Consider the following 16,404-nt stretch of genomic DNA (forward strand, 5'->3'; position numbering starts at 1 on the left):
ATCATTGGAAGTTAACTCGGCACGTACGAGAAGGATAAACTCGCAGGAGTTGTGAAAATATTTCTACATTCTTTCGTCTGGCTATTGTAATATATATATATATATATATGTGTGTGTGTGCGTGTGTGTGTGCGTGTGTGTGTGCGCGCGCGCGCTGCGTGTGTCTTTTATTGCTTTATATTATCTGTAAAAGTGCAAAAAATTCATGGCGAATCTATCAATGCTTATTTTATGGTATTATATTTTTTTTTTCATTACTATTGATAATGTGATAATTCGTTATAATACATTGTTAAATCATGTAACAAATTTGTTAATGCATATTAAATAAATAAATTAAAAATTTTTTATACTATTATTGGTAAGTTTTTTTCAGTATGTTTATGGGGATGCGAACGATGTTTTTGATGTTGATTCGATGCTTCATGATGTATCCATATAAAACAAGATAAAATTTTATGGTTTGGAATACTGATATTAGTGACTGTAGTTTCTCTACAAATTTTATACTAACTAAGTAAATGCTTAATAATTTATTAATATCTACTCTTTCTTTGATTTATTTAATATGGTCTCATAGCTTAGTACTTTTTTTCATAACAAAGTCGAAAAATCACTTTTCGGGCATTTATTTTAGATGGATACAATTAAGAGCGCGTGAACTTCAAAAGAATACCAATTCTAAGCAATTGCATATATGTTTGTATTAATAATCCATGAAATTTATATCGAATTTAAAATTCTTATATCATGTGCGCAAATTTTTCGTGAATAGGAGAGTCACAAATATAAATAACTAAAAGAAAAAATAAATAAGATATAGCAATCAGCCACTCGAATGTCAGAGTTGCCTATTGATTTCGATGACTGCATTATTTTAAAATATATTGCAACGGATTAAACATAAGCTTCGAATAGATTCTTAAAATAATGTTTGACTGCGCATCTATTAGAACTATCTACTTCTAAGAAAAATTGTATGAAAAACGTAAATATAACATTTGATTTGAAGGAAACGGTTAAAGTTGTTTTTCTCACGCATGCGACTGATGTATATGAAATTATATTACAATCAATTGTTTCACTACGAATGAAATATAGTAATCAACTATTATTGGAATTAAATAAATTATATCATTCTTGCGTCGAACTGTTTCTTGCATAAAGAAATAAACTATATTTTTCTTGTTTATGTTCTGTATTTTTCATGACACAGATTTTAATTGATAAAAAGTATGTAACATTGACTCGGCCTATTTTAATGAAATTTTTTTCTTAACGTGTCTTAATGACGGTCTGTCTCGTCGACACTTTCGTATATAAATAGTTACGCGTAACATGGTATTAGTAATGCACGTGAAAAAAAATAAATAAAACAATAATTATATAGATTAAAAAATTATGGAAATATGTACTATTCTATATTAAATTTATATTTAACAAACGTTAATAAACAATCGTATCGAAGCAGGCCTGTTGATAAACTTATTGAAAAATATTATTTTCTAAATTGTCTTTCTAAATCTATCACCTTACACTAATAATTAACAATTTTCGTGATTATTTTTATTTGAAAATGAGCAATTTACGGCCTGGAGAAACGATGTTCGAAAAAAAAAGTATCACGCGATTGGTAAGTTTATTTGCTTCTTGATGCAAATATCAAAGTTTTAAATGCAAATTTATGGGCAATCTTGTTTTGTCGTTTCGTAACCTTAACGAGTCACCAAAATACGAGAAAGACAGAAAAAAAAAAAAAAAAAAACGTACCTCGTATTATCGCGCACTTAAGAAAAATCGGCTTCGAACAATCGCGAGCCCACTAGCGTTTGACGATCAAAAAATCCTCATCGGATCCATCCAACGCACCGCAAAAGTCTCCGTCTTCCTCTCGCCCCACCCCCACCTCATTATCAAAATAAAGCCAGATGAAATACGGCGAAGATAAAAGAGCGCACCTCAAGTGAACGGTACGTACGTAGACATTGGCCGGGAAACGAGGAGGATTACCGACCGAGACCGACGGACATCTCCAGCTTCGGGGGCTCGGATTGGGATTCCCGGCGCCGGCCTTCCTCTCCCGGCCGTCCGTCCTCCCATGGCCAGGTTACCGGTACCCCGGCGATAATACGGCGGCGCCTCGCTCTTGACCTTGGGAGCGCGGCCGCGACGCAGTTCAGGGCTCCTCGGGCCGTCGCAGCGCCGCCACGTGATCGAAAATAAAGCCGCCGCCGCCGTCGGATGCACGCGCGTGCAGCTACTTTTGAGCGGTGATCGGTGATTAGGTAACTCGCCCGATGCAGTGGCTTAGTGGCCTGGCGAGTGTCCGACAGTCCGGCCCGCGTTATGTCCGCGCTCGCGACCCCCCGGCTCCACCAAGTCCTCAATGGGCGCAGCGACCAGGAGGACCTCTTCGGCGCCATCTGCGCCATCAACCGACTCGTCTGGCTCGTCGTCCTCTTCAGATGGTGGAACTTCGAGATCGGCATCTAGGGATTGACGGGAGGACGAGGGAGTGGCGCGAGGAGCATCGACACGACCTTAATAACCGCAAGTTTCGGTCGAGGCTTCCACCGGGCAGGAGTGAGGCTACGCGCGAGGGAGTGGAAATCGTATGTGGCGTAAAGTAAATATTCACGGATGAGGATGTTATTTGACGGGCCGAGTCTGTCGAAGCCTAATCGTCGTATATTGGAAATACAATCAGATGGGAATACGCCCTTGGTGATGAAGGATGGTGACGAGTGTGTTTGTTACACAGGGAGGAGCTGGGACCGAGAACGAGGTTGAAGAAATGAAGAAATTGCGCCTCGTCTCGTGAGGATGCCTCGTCAGCTGGTAGAAGTGAGAAGAAACAAGAGGCAGGAGAATGAAGAATCTTGCGTGTTAATTAATTCGATATTTTCTTTATTTAATGTAACGAGCCGACGCACCGTCTCGTAACGACTACTCGATAATATTATCTTGGTCTGTATGATGTGATAATAAAACGTGATGTGAAAAAGAGACGGAGATACGTTGCGTTGAATTTATTTATGCATTCCATTTCTGTCGTTAACTTCGTAGGAATTGATCCCAATACGATCGCTATGCCGTCATCATTAAGAATGCGCGACGACAATGACGCGTTGCCTCAATGTGTAACTGGTCACGGGATGACATAAGAATCGCAAATTTTCACGCTCATTCGTTACGTTTAAGCCCGGCACAATTTTCCAACGGCCGTCTGCTTTACAGAACGCGCGCTACTCCGATAAAAGACAAGTGCTTCGTCACTAGTGAACCTCAGGCTTTGCGCATTGCACGTAATTAAATAATACTTACTTTCTTTACTTGTCTGTCTTTGTATATCATCGAAAGCCTTATTTGTCATATTACTATCTATAAGCAATACTATTTTGAGGTTCGTGACGTTAAGTAAAGAAGGCCTGAGGCACAGTTGGCTTAGGAAGGCCACGTAGGCCACGTAGGTAAAGAAGCACATAATTATTTTTCAATGTGCCGATAATGCAACGTAGCACATTGAACTTGTGCCACCAAATTTTACTCCACATATTGTCGTGTTATCGTTAATGTCAATGTCCTTTCTCAGTTGGTCACGAATTGAATTCCCATAGAACTTCGTTGCTTAATTTGCAAATGGAGCTTATAAAATCTTTGACACATTAAATCGGTATCATTGAAAGAAAATATTGTTCTGGCAAAATTTTATCATTAATCAATCTTATTATTATTTAGAATATCGAGCGAAATCGTTCAGATGCGCGGTCTCCGTATCAACAATTGAAGTTCAGGGATATTGAATTTGCCATAAGTCGTTTGATTTATTTTCAAATAACAAACAGATGAGCTTAATAGGAATACTCGATATATTTGAGATGGTCAGGAGATTTGATTCGATTGCATTATCTGTTTCCCAAAGTGATAAGATTATTAAAAATAATGTACTTTTCTCATAAGAGACGCGATATAGTATTATTATATTTATAATCAATAATGTATAATTTTTTTCGATGGAGTACTTGATATTAAAGATAATATATTCATAAAGTAATTCGAAAATTTTCCGTCAAATACTTCGAAATCGGACTGCTTTATATGGATATTCAAAATAATATTCATTATTTTCTTCATTAATGTAATTTATAAATTTTACGGTATTATAAGCTTTAAGGATTTTCTGCTTCGAGCATCTCTAATATTATTAAATCTATTTGCAAAATTTAACTGCGCTATTTAAATTGCAAAAATTTAGCAAAGATTATGTAATAGCCAGCAATTTCATTGTATAACGCATAATACATAATATTATCGGCCCTATTTAACGTTTATTCAAATTATTTTGTAATTTTCGATTTAACAACAACCATTTATTATTGGAGTGCTTGAAAAATTTTCTAATTTATCTGTCGATAAAAAAACTTTCGATAAATTAGAATTCCCATGTAGTTTTAACATTATTAATTCCACAAAATTCTTTGATTTTGGTTGGCAAATTTTTTTTTTTTTTTTTTCGCTCTTATCCCCGACTCTTAATGAAATTCATTTCAAATTAATGTCTTGATAATAATTTTAAATCCTTATTTTAATCCTTTTGAAATAAAAGATAAATACTTTATTTACCATACTAGAAATACTAGAAATATTCAGTCAAACCCATTGCCTCTATTAATTACATAAATTATCACAAATATTTTAATTATTATTCTATATAAATAGTTTAAAAGGAAATAATTCAAAGCTTCAATTTCTTAGTATCTTTTGATAATTACAATATCATGTTATCTCGTAACAAACGATTTTTTATATTTTATATTTTATATATTTGCTAAATTTTATTATAGCACAATTCCTTACTTATTTACTTACCGTAAATTCAAATGCAATATTTATTTAATTTAGAAATATAGGATTGTGAATATTATCGATTAAACAATAGTTGAAACATATATGTATAAGTGGAAATTCTCATGGTACTAATTTTAGAAACAACGTCATTGAGTCTACTTGAAACGTAAATCTAGAGTATTCGTATCTTGAAACGTCATGATAATGTCAATTGTTTTTTTTAAAACCAATGCATATTTGTTTGATATATGTGCGTGTGCAGAGTTTTGCTAGATATAAAGTTTTCGTTCGTTAATAAGTCTTGTTAATATACAAAATTCTATTACATTTTTAGAACATTTAGCATCGTATATAGTACGTAGAGATTAATTATGTTGTATTATTTAATAGACAGAATTTCAAAATTATATCATAGATCGTTCGATTAATTTTATTCGTTGCATTTAATTTTCTATTTAATTTTAATAGTAAATGCAAAATAGAATAAATAATCTAGTAAAAGTATAATAATTACAATTAAATTTTCACAAATTTTTGAGAAGTGAAGTCGAAGTCTTCTCATTTACTGTTATAAATATTTATAAGTACTGTTAATTTGTGATTTGTAGTCAAAACTTTACCATTATTAATGGTCAAGATATATTTTTTTTTTTTTTTTTTTTTTTTTTTAATTTTTTTGGTTTTTTTTTTTTTTTTTTTTTTTTTTTGTATAAATTTTATGGTTAGATTTAATTTTTTTTATAAAAAATCTCAATATGTCAAGATATTAATGATAATTAAAAAAATCTCCATTGAATCTAGTCTGAAATGTTTCATCAAAAGAGCTTTCTATAATAAATAATCTATTTATAATTGTAATAGAACTTAAATTATATTTATACTTATTTGTATTTATATTATAAATAAAAATAAGTTTATTATCAGCCTACTTACAAAAACCAAATTTTCATAATGGAATTTAATATCGCTTTAAAAACACAAATATACGATTATTTTAAACAACATTCACTAGAATGAAATATTTTATGTAGTGGACAATTAAAATCATCCTCCGCGGCTTATATAATTAATCAGTATATTTTCGCGTTAATTAAAATCTAATGGTTGGGATGAAATTTGTGGATAAATTGAAAAGTAACTGAAAATCATCATTATTCCTTTTACACAATAAGCTCAAATATATTTCATATGCAAACATTTGCTTTCACAAAAATCGTTATTTCGTCTAACATTGGCATAAAAGCAGCATTAAAAATATCTCCATTTCCTTTACTAGAAAAATAAATTCACAAAGAAATAACAAAACAATGAGCATTGTGATATATTCGAAACTTCCTTTCTACTTTTCATTCTTACTTTTCTTCTTATTCTTTTTTTTGTTTTTGTTTTTTGTTTCGTTTTGCGCTTCCATGATAAAGCGTATATTACATATTAACGATTTATGCTTTTAAATAATTCAACTTATTTAACAAAGATTGGGACTTAATGTTGTGGATCAGAAATAAAACGTCACTGGATGGTGGTGCGGCAATAGACGGGTGAAACCATTCAGGAAATGGCATGAATAATGTTTACTGCTTCGTTGACCTCCTTTTTCGAGTTTGACCAAAAAAATTAGGTCATCTCCAAATGCACTTTTTGTAAATTCGTAAAATTGTTTCGAGACAAATCGAATAATTTTATCACATTCTTTCATGCACTTTCCAACACAATGTTATATCTTTGACACTTAGTGACAGCCTGCAAAAATAATATATGAAGCGAATTCTCTCCCCCGTTTGGATATATTTACAATTATATTTCATTACAGTAATAGTGTTAAGGGAATATCGGAATAATAAAGTGATTTGCATTACGTTTAGGCACATTTTAAAAAACTACGCGATTTGTATATATTCAAATCAATTTTCAAATCAATATTCTTTCAGTATATAAGCAAATGTTGCAAATGCAAAAATAAAATCAAACAGAATTTTAAGAGTAAATAACGAACAATTAACTTATAACTATATCGATGTGCACAAAATCATGAATATATATAGAAATAATTAATTGAACATTACATTAATTAAGCGTAAGAAATTAAATTTTCAATGATAATAAGCTTTTACGTACAATGTTACAATATGTTTTACCGATTTGAAAATGCGTCGAACTATCTAGCCGAAGTAAAGGAGTATTGCAGTAAAATAAATTATTTTTAGATTATACTAAAAATAAATAAAACAATTACAAAAATAAAAATCATCGACCTATTTCCTGCCGTACTTAAACATTTTTAACTGTTTTTTTTTTTTTAGTACTAAACTAGAAACAAATTGACGCAACTTGTTGTTTATATTGACATTGTTTTAACCAAAATTAAGCAATTGATATTTATCTAAGATTATTTAAATTTAATTAAAACTAAATTATGATATTGGAATGTGATGGGAACTGAGGTGTAATAAAATCATATACATATATGAGTGCTGTCTACATTGAAATTGAAGACAAAAAATAATACTTATACAATTTATAATTCAATAACATATTTAATAAATTATTTATCGCTATTATAAAGATATTATCCATTTGGGCTATGTGATATTTATTATGAAATAGAGTTAAAAAAATTTATGATCTTTCACTTTGTACAACAAGTACATTTCTAACAATAAAAAATTATTATTGTTGATAAATAAATATCCAACAGAATATGATGCTTAATTATTTTCTTTCTTACATGAGCTTTTCATTTTTTGACGTAGATTTTCTTTACTTGATTCTTTACTAGATTTTCTCTACTTACATTTATTTATACCTGAATTTTGTACGTAAATTTCTTTGAGAAATTTTTATTCAGTGGTGGTATTCGATAGACAACGAGAGATTCGTGTTTGTCTGATGTTAAACAAGTATCTTGGCTTTCAAAAATAAAAAAAGGAAGACAAACGTATATTTAAAAGCACATAATAATAAAAATAAACTTATCGAGGGACTTGTGTATTTATTATTATTTTAATATTATTGTTATCCTGGATATATGTTTATAATTTGATGTACTTATACACGATTTTAAAATTCAAAGTTACCAACATAAATATTTGTTAAACTTTGTATAATATGATGAATTCGTAAAGAGTATTTACTATATAAATAATTAGTTCGCTATAAATTTTTTAATGGATTTTATAAGCATTAACTACTGTATATACTTTCGTTTAATTCATATACAAATTAAATTATTTCGAATTTTTAAAGTTAATTATTTATTAATTTCACTCACATTTGAGAAATAACAACAATTAATTATTTAAGAAAATTATAACAAAATTTTCCTTATAACTTCAGTTAGCCTTAACTATCTTTTTAGCTAAACTTCATTTTAAACAACGTTAAATTTATAATAAATTATAATTAATAATTTTAACATTAAAAAGATATTATATTTACAGTAGTCTACCAAAATAAGCATAATTTATAAATGCTATTTGCAAAATTCCTAATGCAACAAATAATATGTCTTCATTAAAATTTCCACGTAGAATACTTAAAATAGTTAATTATTGTATAATGAACCCTTGGGATCAATAAACTGTATACTTAAATGGAGATTAATGCTAACATTTATTGTTAATTCATAATCACTTAGGTTATATTGATATACAATTCTTAAACGATTATTTAATTTTTATTATTATTATATTTTTCTGCTAAATTTAATATTCTAATGAATATTTTATAATATATACCTTCCACATATTTAATACGTGTAATTAAATTAATTTAATGACAATAAATAATCATTATTTTTGATAATAATAGTTATGCAATCATTTTTTACTTTTCTATTTAAATATTATGAAAACCTTATTTATTTCCAATTGTTTATATATCAATTCCCATACAGACTAGCATACAAATTTTATTTTGAATATGTTGGAGATAATGTGTAAAATATAGAATACTAACATTATAGAAAATTTGTAGAGTTGAAGGCTTTTGTTTTCTTTACTAACTTTGAACTTACGAGCAAATAGTTTATTTAAAGTATGAAATATGTTGATTTATTTATGAATTCTATATTGAGTTTTAAATTTATGAAATTCTATGTACCATTGAACTTATTATTAATAGGTGTCAAATAACGTTTAAATTACTGCTTTTGCAATAAGTCCACGAAATTTCCCAACTAACTTATACAGTTTATTTACAAAATCATGAATTAAAACATGTTTAACTAAGATAATAATATTTTTAATATTTTTATAAAATGTGGTTGAACTTTTTAAATCTCTAAGTAATAAAATAAAATCATCATTTATTTAATACTATTAACTATTAACTTAAGCTTAGTCGGTTTTGGAAAATTATTTAAAAAATCAATCCGTAATGGTCAGATGAGGTTTTCCTATTAAAACATGACGTTACAAAATTTTTCTCAATATTAGTGTAATTTTACCACCCATATATATGTTTACACACATGGACATGGGTGCGCGCATACATACGCGCAACCATACATACATAATAATATAGTAGTTCATTCGCTCTATCAGTATTAAATGATCATTTCGAAGTGACAGTTATTTAAGTTTTAATCACTTATAATAACTTATAATGTTAATTTTTATTTGAATTCTTTAATTCGTCGACTTTCTGCCTTTGCGCATATCATAAATTTATTGTATATATACTTATGATTGATCTCATCAGATTGTTAATTAAATTAAATACAATAATTTTTAAGGCAGTTCAGTTGTAGTTTCTTAAGCCTATTTAAATAAAAATTTATATACTTTTTATAATTCTATTGTATTTATAATATGGGATCATCGTGCATTGGCATCATCATCGGACGGGATTTTGCTTTGGATATTTTTGTCGTACGCCGATGAGAAAATATGTAGATATTCAGTAAATATTAATCCTTCGGTAAACATTTACATTTATTCTTTTTATTGAAATGTTCAAACGGTTGATAATATTTTCCCCGTAAAAGACTAAAACTCATATAAAGTTCATGTTTTTCTACTTATCAATAAATCTCTAATAATATATGTTGCATAAGATTTGTATGAAATGCTCAATCGTTTTTAAATAAATATACTTACAATTGGTTATCTTGACTATATCATTGAAGAGTCTGTACTCGATAGAGTTTCCCAAATCTTCCGAGACACGTTGGTAAGCTGCTGCTGTAGAATTTCCGTTTGCGAAAATAATGCAAAAGTAAAGAGGAAAAATAAGAGGTACTGAGGTACCGCGAGAGAGTGAAGCAAGACGTTTACGGCGACAGCATTGCCTGCACATTTCCCGAGTAATAGCTCTGCGACATTTCTCCTTATCCTCGCTCGTCCCTGGATGCCAGCAGATGAGGTTCCCGCTAACTGATACCGGCTTATGTGTAATCAGAAATGTACAAGCTTTGCTCTTCCATCCGGGATGAAGGGATATCGGAATTATCATAATAGAATGATTTAATGGTATCGATTGGGGTCGATTGAGGAAATGTTGGTTTCGAAAATTCATTTCACGAAAATTACACGGTGAAGCCTTGCGCGGGCGTTTTCATTTTCGTTTTAAGAATACCATTTTTTTTCTTTCAATTCAACTTAACGGTTCGCTTTAATGCTACAACGTGAATTTACCTCTCCATATCACTTTTGATTTAATAATTCGTAATGAGTATTTGTTATAATTTCTTTAATCTATTACGATGCTTATTATGCGTATACTTAAAATTTTATATCGCAAACTTAAAAATTCACTCGATTTTAATGACAAAAATAAGATAAGAAGATTTATTATCGATCAAAATTCTATTTAACATTTCAACTTTAAAGGTAATTTTAATTTTAAATCAATTATGTCCAGCATAATTATGGCATTGTGAGAAAAAATTTGTCTTTTAGTAAAATTCTTGAAATGCATTGAAATAAACGAGGATCGCATAAATGACAATGCCGTAAGAAAAGCAGCAACGTAAATTATAATATTTCATACTATACGATATGATTTATATTAGTGGAATACTTCGGCATGAATCGATGGTTGGTAAAATATTAAATAATAATCATTATGCTTAAAGTGGAGATAAATTAATGGTTTTGGATTCGAGAGTGAAAGTATAAGACCGCGAATGGTATTATCACGTGATATAATGCGCAGTGTGTCAGTGTGAAAGCATCCCCATCACCATTGCTTGTGAATAACGGACAATTAAATATATCAAGCAGCGGCGCATTCGGCTGATTCACATAAAAATACAGACTAGCATCACCCAATGAACTTGACAAAGTTCACACGAAGCGAGTACGATCGAAAGAATGAGCGACATGTGAGTGCGCAGGACGATAAGAAAATAGCATACGTCGGACACATGACGTCAGAATTTAGCTGGGAGAATCAAGGATTTAATTTTCGATTAATCTTTTCCCTTATTTACGTTCAAATGTTGCAATATTGATGAGCCAAAATGCGAAATAAAGCAAGGTAAAGGGAAACTGTAGAAAGCGCAGTTGCACAAATATTTATTCGAGGTGAAAGGGACATACAAATATAATACAAGTTTAGGGACCATAAGGATGATAATTGAATGAGTTGATGACAGAATAGATGGACGACGTACAGTAAGATCATTTTCTTATTGGACATGAAAGTCATTTAACGTTCACTTTTATTCGTTATATTGAATACGTTTAAATACAAATTTATTTATTCAGAGTTAAATATTTAATTACGCGTGAAAGTAACGTAGAATTTCCATATATAGAAAACGAATTTTTGTAAACGTTAAAATGTAAAAAACCGAAGTTAGGAAATCATGTATTTGATTTTTGTTTTATTTTGCGAAGAATATTTATTAATTGAAAACTAGACTTAGTAAATAATGTCACGTTGATTTATTTTTCCTACTGGAATATCTTAATATGTATTCTTGATAATAGATATTTCATGATTCTATATTCAGTTTATTATCAATTATTACGTAGTGATTTTAAATAATTAAAAATATTAAATTTAATATTCTTGCTATTCAAGATTTTGAAAATAATGCATATTGTAAATTCCAACGTATATTGTATTTACAATTGCAATTTAGAAATATATAATTACTAGCATAATAATTGATTGCTCCAGAATTGATTTAATAAACGAATTTATTCGTCAATTTGCAAATTTTGTAGATATTATATTATAAATATAGGAAATTAAACTCGAAATGTCCCGAGAGAAAAGTTGCTTGAAAAAATATCTTAAATATAAATTATTGCATTAAAGGAAAGACTTTTTAATGGAATAAGTAATTCGTAAGTTTATAATATATTTAGTTGAGATACATTAGCAGGGATACAGGGAAATATAATAAATTTATAAAACTTAATTTGTTTACTTTATAACAAATTCCTTCTAATAAAGCTAATACGTACATTCGTATATTTTTTATCCAAATATGGACGTTTAAATATACATTTGAAACTTCAAAAAGTTTTATTATGAATTAGTATATTAATGTTATTGTTTTCTATGCCCATTACCTTACTAACAAATTTGAGCTTGAGTTTATTTGCAATATTAAATTGATAAATATTACATTTCTTATTTAATATTAATTTATTTATTGTTTAAAATTCTTAGTGATGCAGGTAACATAGTTAAAATATAATATAAGAAAGGCTTTGTTGGCTCTTACAGCTGAATACCAAATTGAAATTTACATATATACTTTACAACTATATAATTTACAACTTAAGAACTTTATAATGAAATAATTATTTTTATTTTGTTGTAAAATACATGAAATTTAGTTATACTCGGGGGAATTAAAATTTCTATGCAAATTTCTAAATTTTCTTAATCAATAAATGATTATCAATTTTTGTTTTAAACTGTTGTTAATTCGACAAGGCTTCATTCATTCTAATAATATTCCTTATAATAAATTGAAAAAAAAAAATTATTTACATCATTGTAAAAATATACTATTACAAATTACTTTATTCATTTTGTAAATATAACAATTTTTTAAGGAAGTATTATCCTTTGTTTTCTGTTTATTATTTGTTAATTTATAAATTTTTTATCTTATAATATATAAAATATTCTACTTTACGTTATATTAAGTATCGAATTAAGTTATCAAAATGCAGAAAAATATTTCACGAGATTAACACTGTTTATTCTTTTCTGCGGCAAACTTTCGTGACGTGATACTTAAAGATTTTATGCAACTGAGGAGAAAATTGATAAACATCGGTTTATCTTTTTCAATGTTTGGAGAAGAAGTATATGAGTATTAGTAAGCATTGGTACAGTACAGATGCTGATAGTACAATGTATGCTACAATAATAGTTTAAAGCTTTATTATGTGCAGCAGAGTAAATTGAAGATGCAAACGTGTATTAGACAAAGATGATGGATCAGCCACTTCTTGACTATATTAACATAAACTTTTACACTTCTTTTTATATTATTTTTCATTCGGATAGAATTTTCTCTTATTTTATATTGCCAATAAGAGTAATAAATGTTTTACATTTTCATACGAATGGCTTGTGATAGTGGTTCGTTGGATCATCATCGTGACAAATATTAAGTTGTATTTTTCTTCTAATGTTTCAACTCAAGTGGAAAAGTAATTTGATTTTATGAAAAAAAAAGAGGAAAAAAAAATAATAATGATAACTAAAATGAATAAGCAGAAGCTTAGCATTCATTATTCAATATTTAACTTAATCGATAATGTTCGTAGAAAAGTTTAACACACGACATAAATTTATCTATAATTAATATGTATTATAGTAGCTTGATTATGTGTAAATAAGATTCTGTTGGATCTCGAATGGGATCGATTAGGTAGTTATTTATTAAGTAAATACTACTGGAAGATGCAAGTGAATTTGCTTGAAAAGGCTTTACGTAAGATTCTAAGCCATAATTAAACAAACCTGTATCGACATCTGAGTCCTGAATATCATTTTGCATACGAGTAGTCCAATGAGGAAAGTGAAGAAAAAAATGGTGTCCGAGTCAAGGATGGACGAACGTTAACGAAAAATCGATGCTCGCGCTGCAGGTGCTACGTCATATCGTTACATATAGGCTCCTTGTGCTTACGTCGGAAATTAAAACATGCAGCCGACGATGAATAGTGCAGGAGATTAAATTTTTTAAATAGATGATAATTCGAAAATGTGAAGCCTGGATAAAACGCATTACGATCTAACAGCATGATAATCTCAGTTTTTAAATTATAAATCACTAGCTTTTTTACAACTAATTGCAATACAAATTTCAAGTGATTACATAATATGAATTTTTATGCATCTTCGGTAAAAAAAAATTCCTTCAAAATTAAATAAAATATTGTTATTTCATTGTTTTAGTCAACGATTGTAACGTTCGAAATGTTCGAAATGCACGGAGATTTCAATTGATATTACTCATTCTAAATTTTTTAAATAATTTGTTTTCATATTTTTTCAGAATTTCTGGAAACTTGTGATTATTATAATTAATTACATAATATCAGTTATCGTAATATTAATTATCTATTATCTATTTATTATGCTTTAACTATTAATGAAAATAGCATAATATTCTTTTAAATTCTAATAAAGATCTATAAAAAATATAAATTTCTTGAAAATAGAAATTATTGTTTTTGACAACAATAATTTTTACCGTATGCAATTATATCACAATACTGATATATTTGGTAAATTATAGAAATCATATATCATCAAATTATAGTATTTATGTTTAATGTGATAATTTCGTTGTTGTTTATAGATTTATAGATTAAATAAATGGTACCCAGTATATTATATATATATATATATATATTCCCATTGTATGTCAAAAATTTTTCTTATCAACAAAGTCGACTACTTATATAAGTATATTAAATAATTTTCTAAATAAAAAAAACTTTTATTTTTATATTAAGAAAAAACATAAAACGAAAATTTGGATTTAAAAACAAATATTCTTCAATTAATCATACAATATTGCAAATATTTAATTTCTATAAATAATTATATTTTAAAAGTATTTAGTTATAAACTAATAAAAAAATTGAAATAATGTCATTGAAGTAGACGCGGTGTATAGACATAATTGATTAGTTAAATTATAAGAGAAATTAAGAGTACTTTATAGATTAATGGAATTATTTTCCTTAATTTAGTGCTCTCCAATATCGTATAGATATATTGTATTTGTAAATGAAATTAGTTAGTCGACAATCGTAGGATGAAAACTGATGAATTATAAATTCTATATATTTTCTATATATATTGAAGCATTTTAAGAACAATGTTTTAAGAAAGAAGGTTATTGTCTTTATATAGTTATTATAGAAGGTCTTCTTACAGATTGTGTTTATTATAAGATTATTATGATTATTATTAAGATTAAGAACAGTGTACATTACATTATAAGCCAGACCGTTCTTATCACATCTCCAAAAATATATATAAAATTAAAATTCATGATAAAAAAAAGATTCTTTATTACAAGATTTATTAAATAAAATTATATGCAGTGGATGTTTTTTAATATGGATTTATCTGGACAGTTATGATGCATCATACCATATCTAAGCTCAACTGAATAATGGAAGAAAAATTACACTACAATACAATAATCATAACTTTGAAGATAGTCATACTATTCGAAATTGAATACATTAAAAATATACAATTATAATAATAATAATTTTAAGAACTTATAGATCAATACCTTAAAGGTATCTAAAATTAACAAGGAAAATTGAGCTTTAGTAGTCAAAAGATTAATTATAACCTTATTATAATTAAACATTTTAATCTTCAATAAAGATATTATTTTCTGTTAATAGAAATTAAATTCAATCTATTATAAGAATTAAATATATATATATATATATATATATTTATAATACCAAATGAAATTTATAATATTAACTACATATAACGATAGAAAAATCCATAAGATTTATAAGAACTGAAAGGATTGCAAAGGCTTTTTTATTTTTTCAGAACTTTTTTCGGAATTTATTCAATGACTACTTAAGTCATTATAACTATGTTATTGCCTTATTATTTCTTTTAATGATTTTTCTTCGACTGAATTTAAATCGATATTGCTTAATTCATATTTGATTAAGAGGCCAATGACTATATAAGGGAAGATATTCTCTTCGATCAATAGATCAATGTTTTCACTATTGACAATTAATTGATCCCCCACTTTTTTTTTTTTTTAACACTAGTTATTATGTTCGGAGTATTGGACAATTTCAAGAAAATAAGATTGTACAATATTGCGATTTTGTCTACGTGAACTCGCCAAATTTCCATTTGAACAAAATGTTCGTTTGTTTCAACTTTTTTCCTTTATTTATGCATTGTTTTAGCCAATAATGAAATCCTCGGGGCTAAATTTTCTCGGGGTTAAATATATGTAAACATATATTTCAATTAATAAAACTGAAAGCATAACTAATCTATGTTATTGTGAATAATGGTACTGGAATATTGTTGAACAAACGTTATTTTTTAACACAAATCATTGAAGAATAATTTATA

General features: G+C 28.1%; 1 protein-coding gene and 1 long non-coding RNA gene across 2 annotated transcripts in view; both read left to right on the forward strand.

The window, feature by feature from the left end:
- The window catches only part of LOC105361999 (uncharacterized), a 73,556-nt gene that overhangs the window by 9,315 nt on the left and 47,837 nt on the right, over positions 1–16,404 (forward strand). The gene's annotated exons all lie outside the window — the stretch shown is intronic.
- Positions 2,565–3,014, forward strand: LOC105361771 (uncharacterized). Its single transcript, XR_912850.1, has 2 exons — positions 2,565–2,626; positions 2,762–3,014. It is a non-coding gene; the product is annotated as an uncharacterized LOC105361771 (long non-coding RNA).

Source organism: Ceratosolen solmsi, unplaced genomic scaffold, assembly GCF_000503995.2.
Source record: "Ceratosolen solmsi marchali unplaced genomic scaffold, CerSol_1.0 scaffold2, whole genome shotgun sequence".
Taxonomy (NCBI): domain Eukaryota; kingdom Metazoa; phylum Arthropoda; class Insecta; order Hymenoptera; family Agaonidae; genus Ceratosolen; species Ceratosolen solmsi.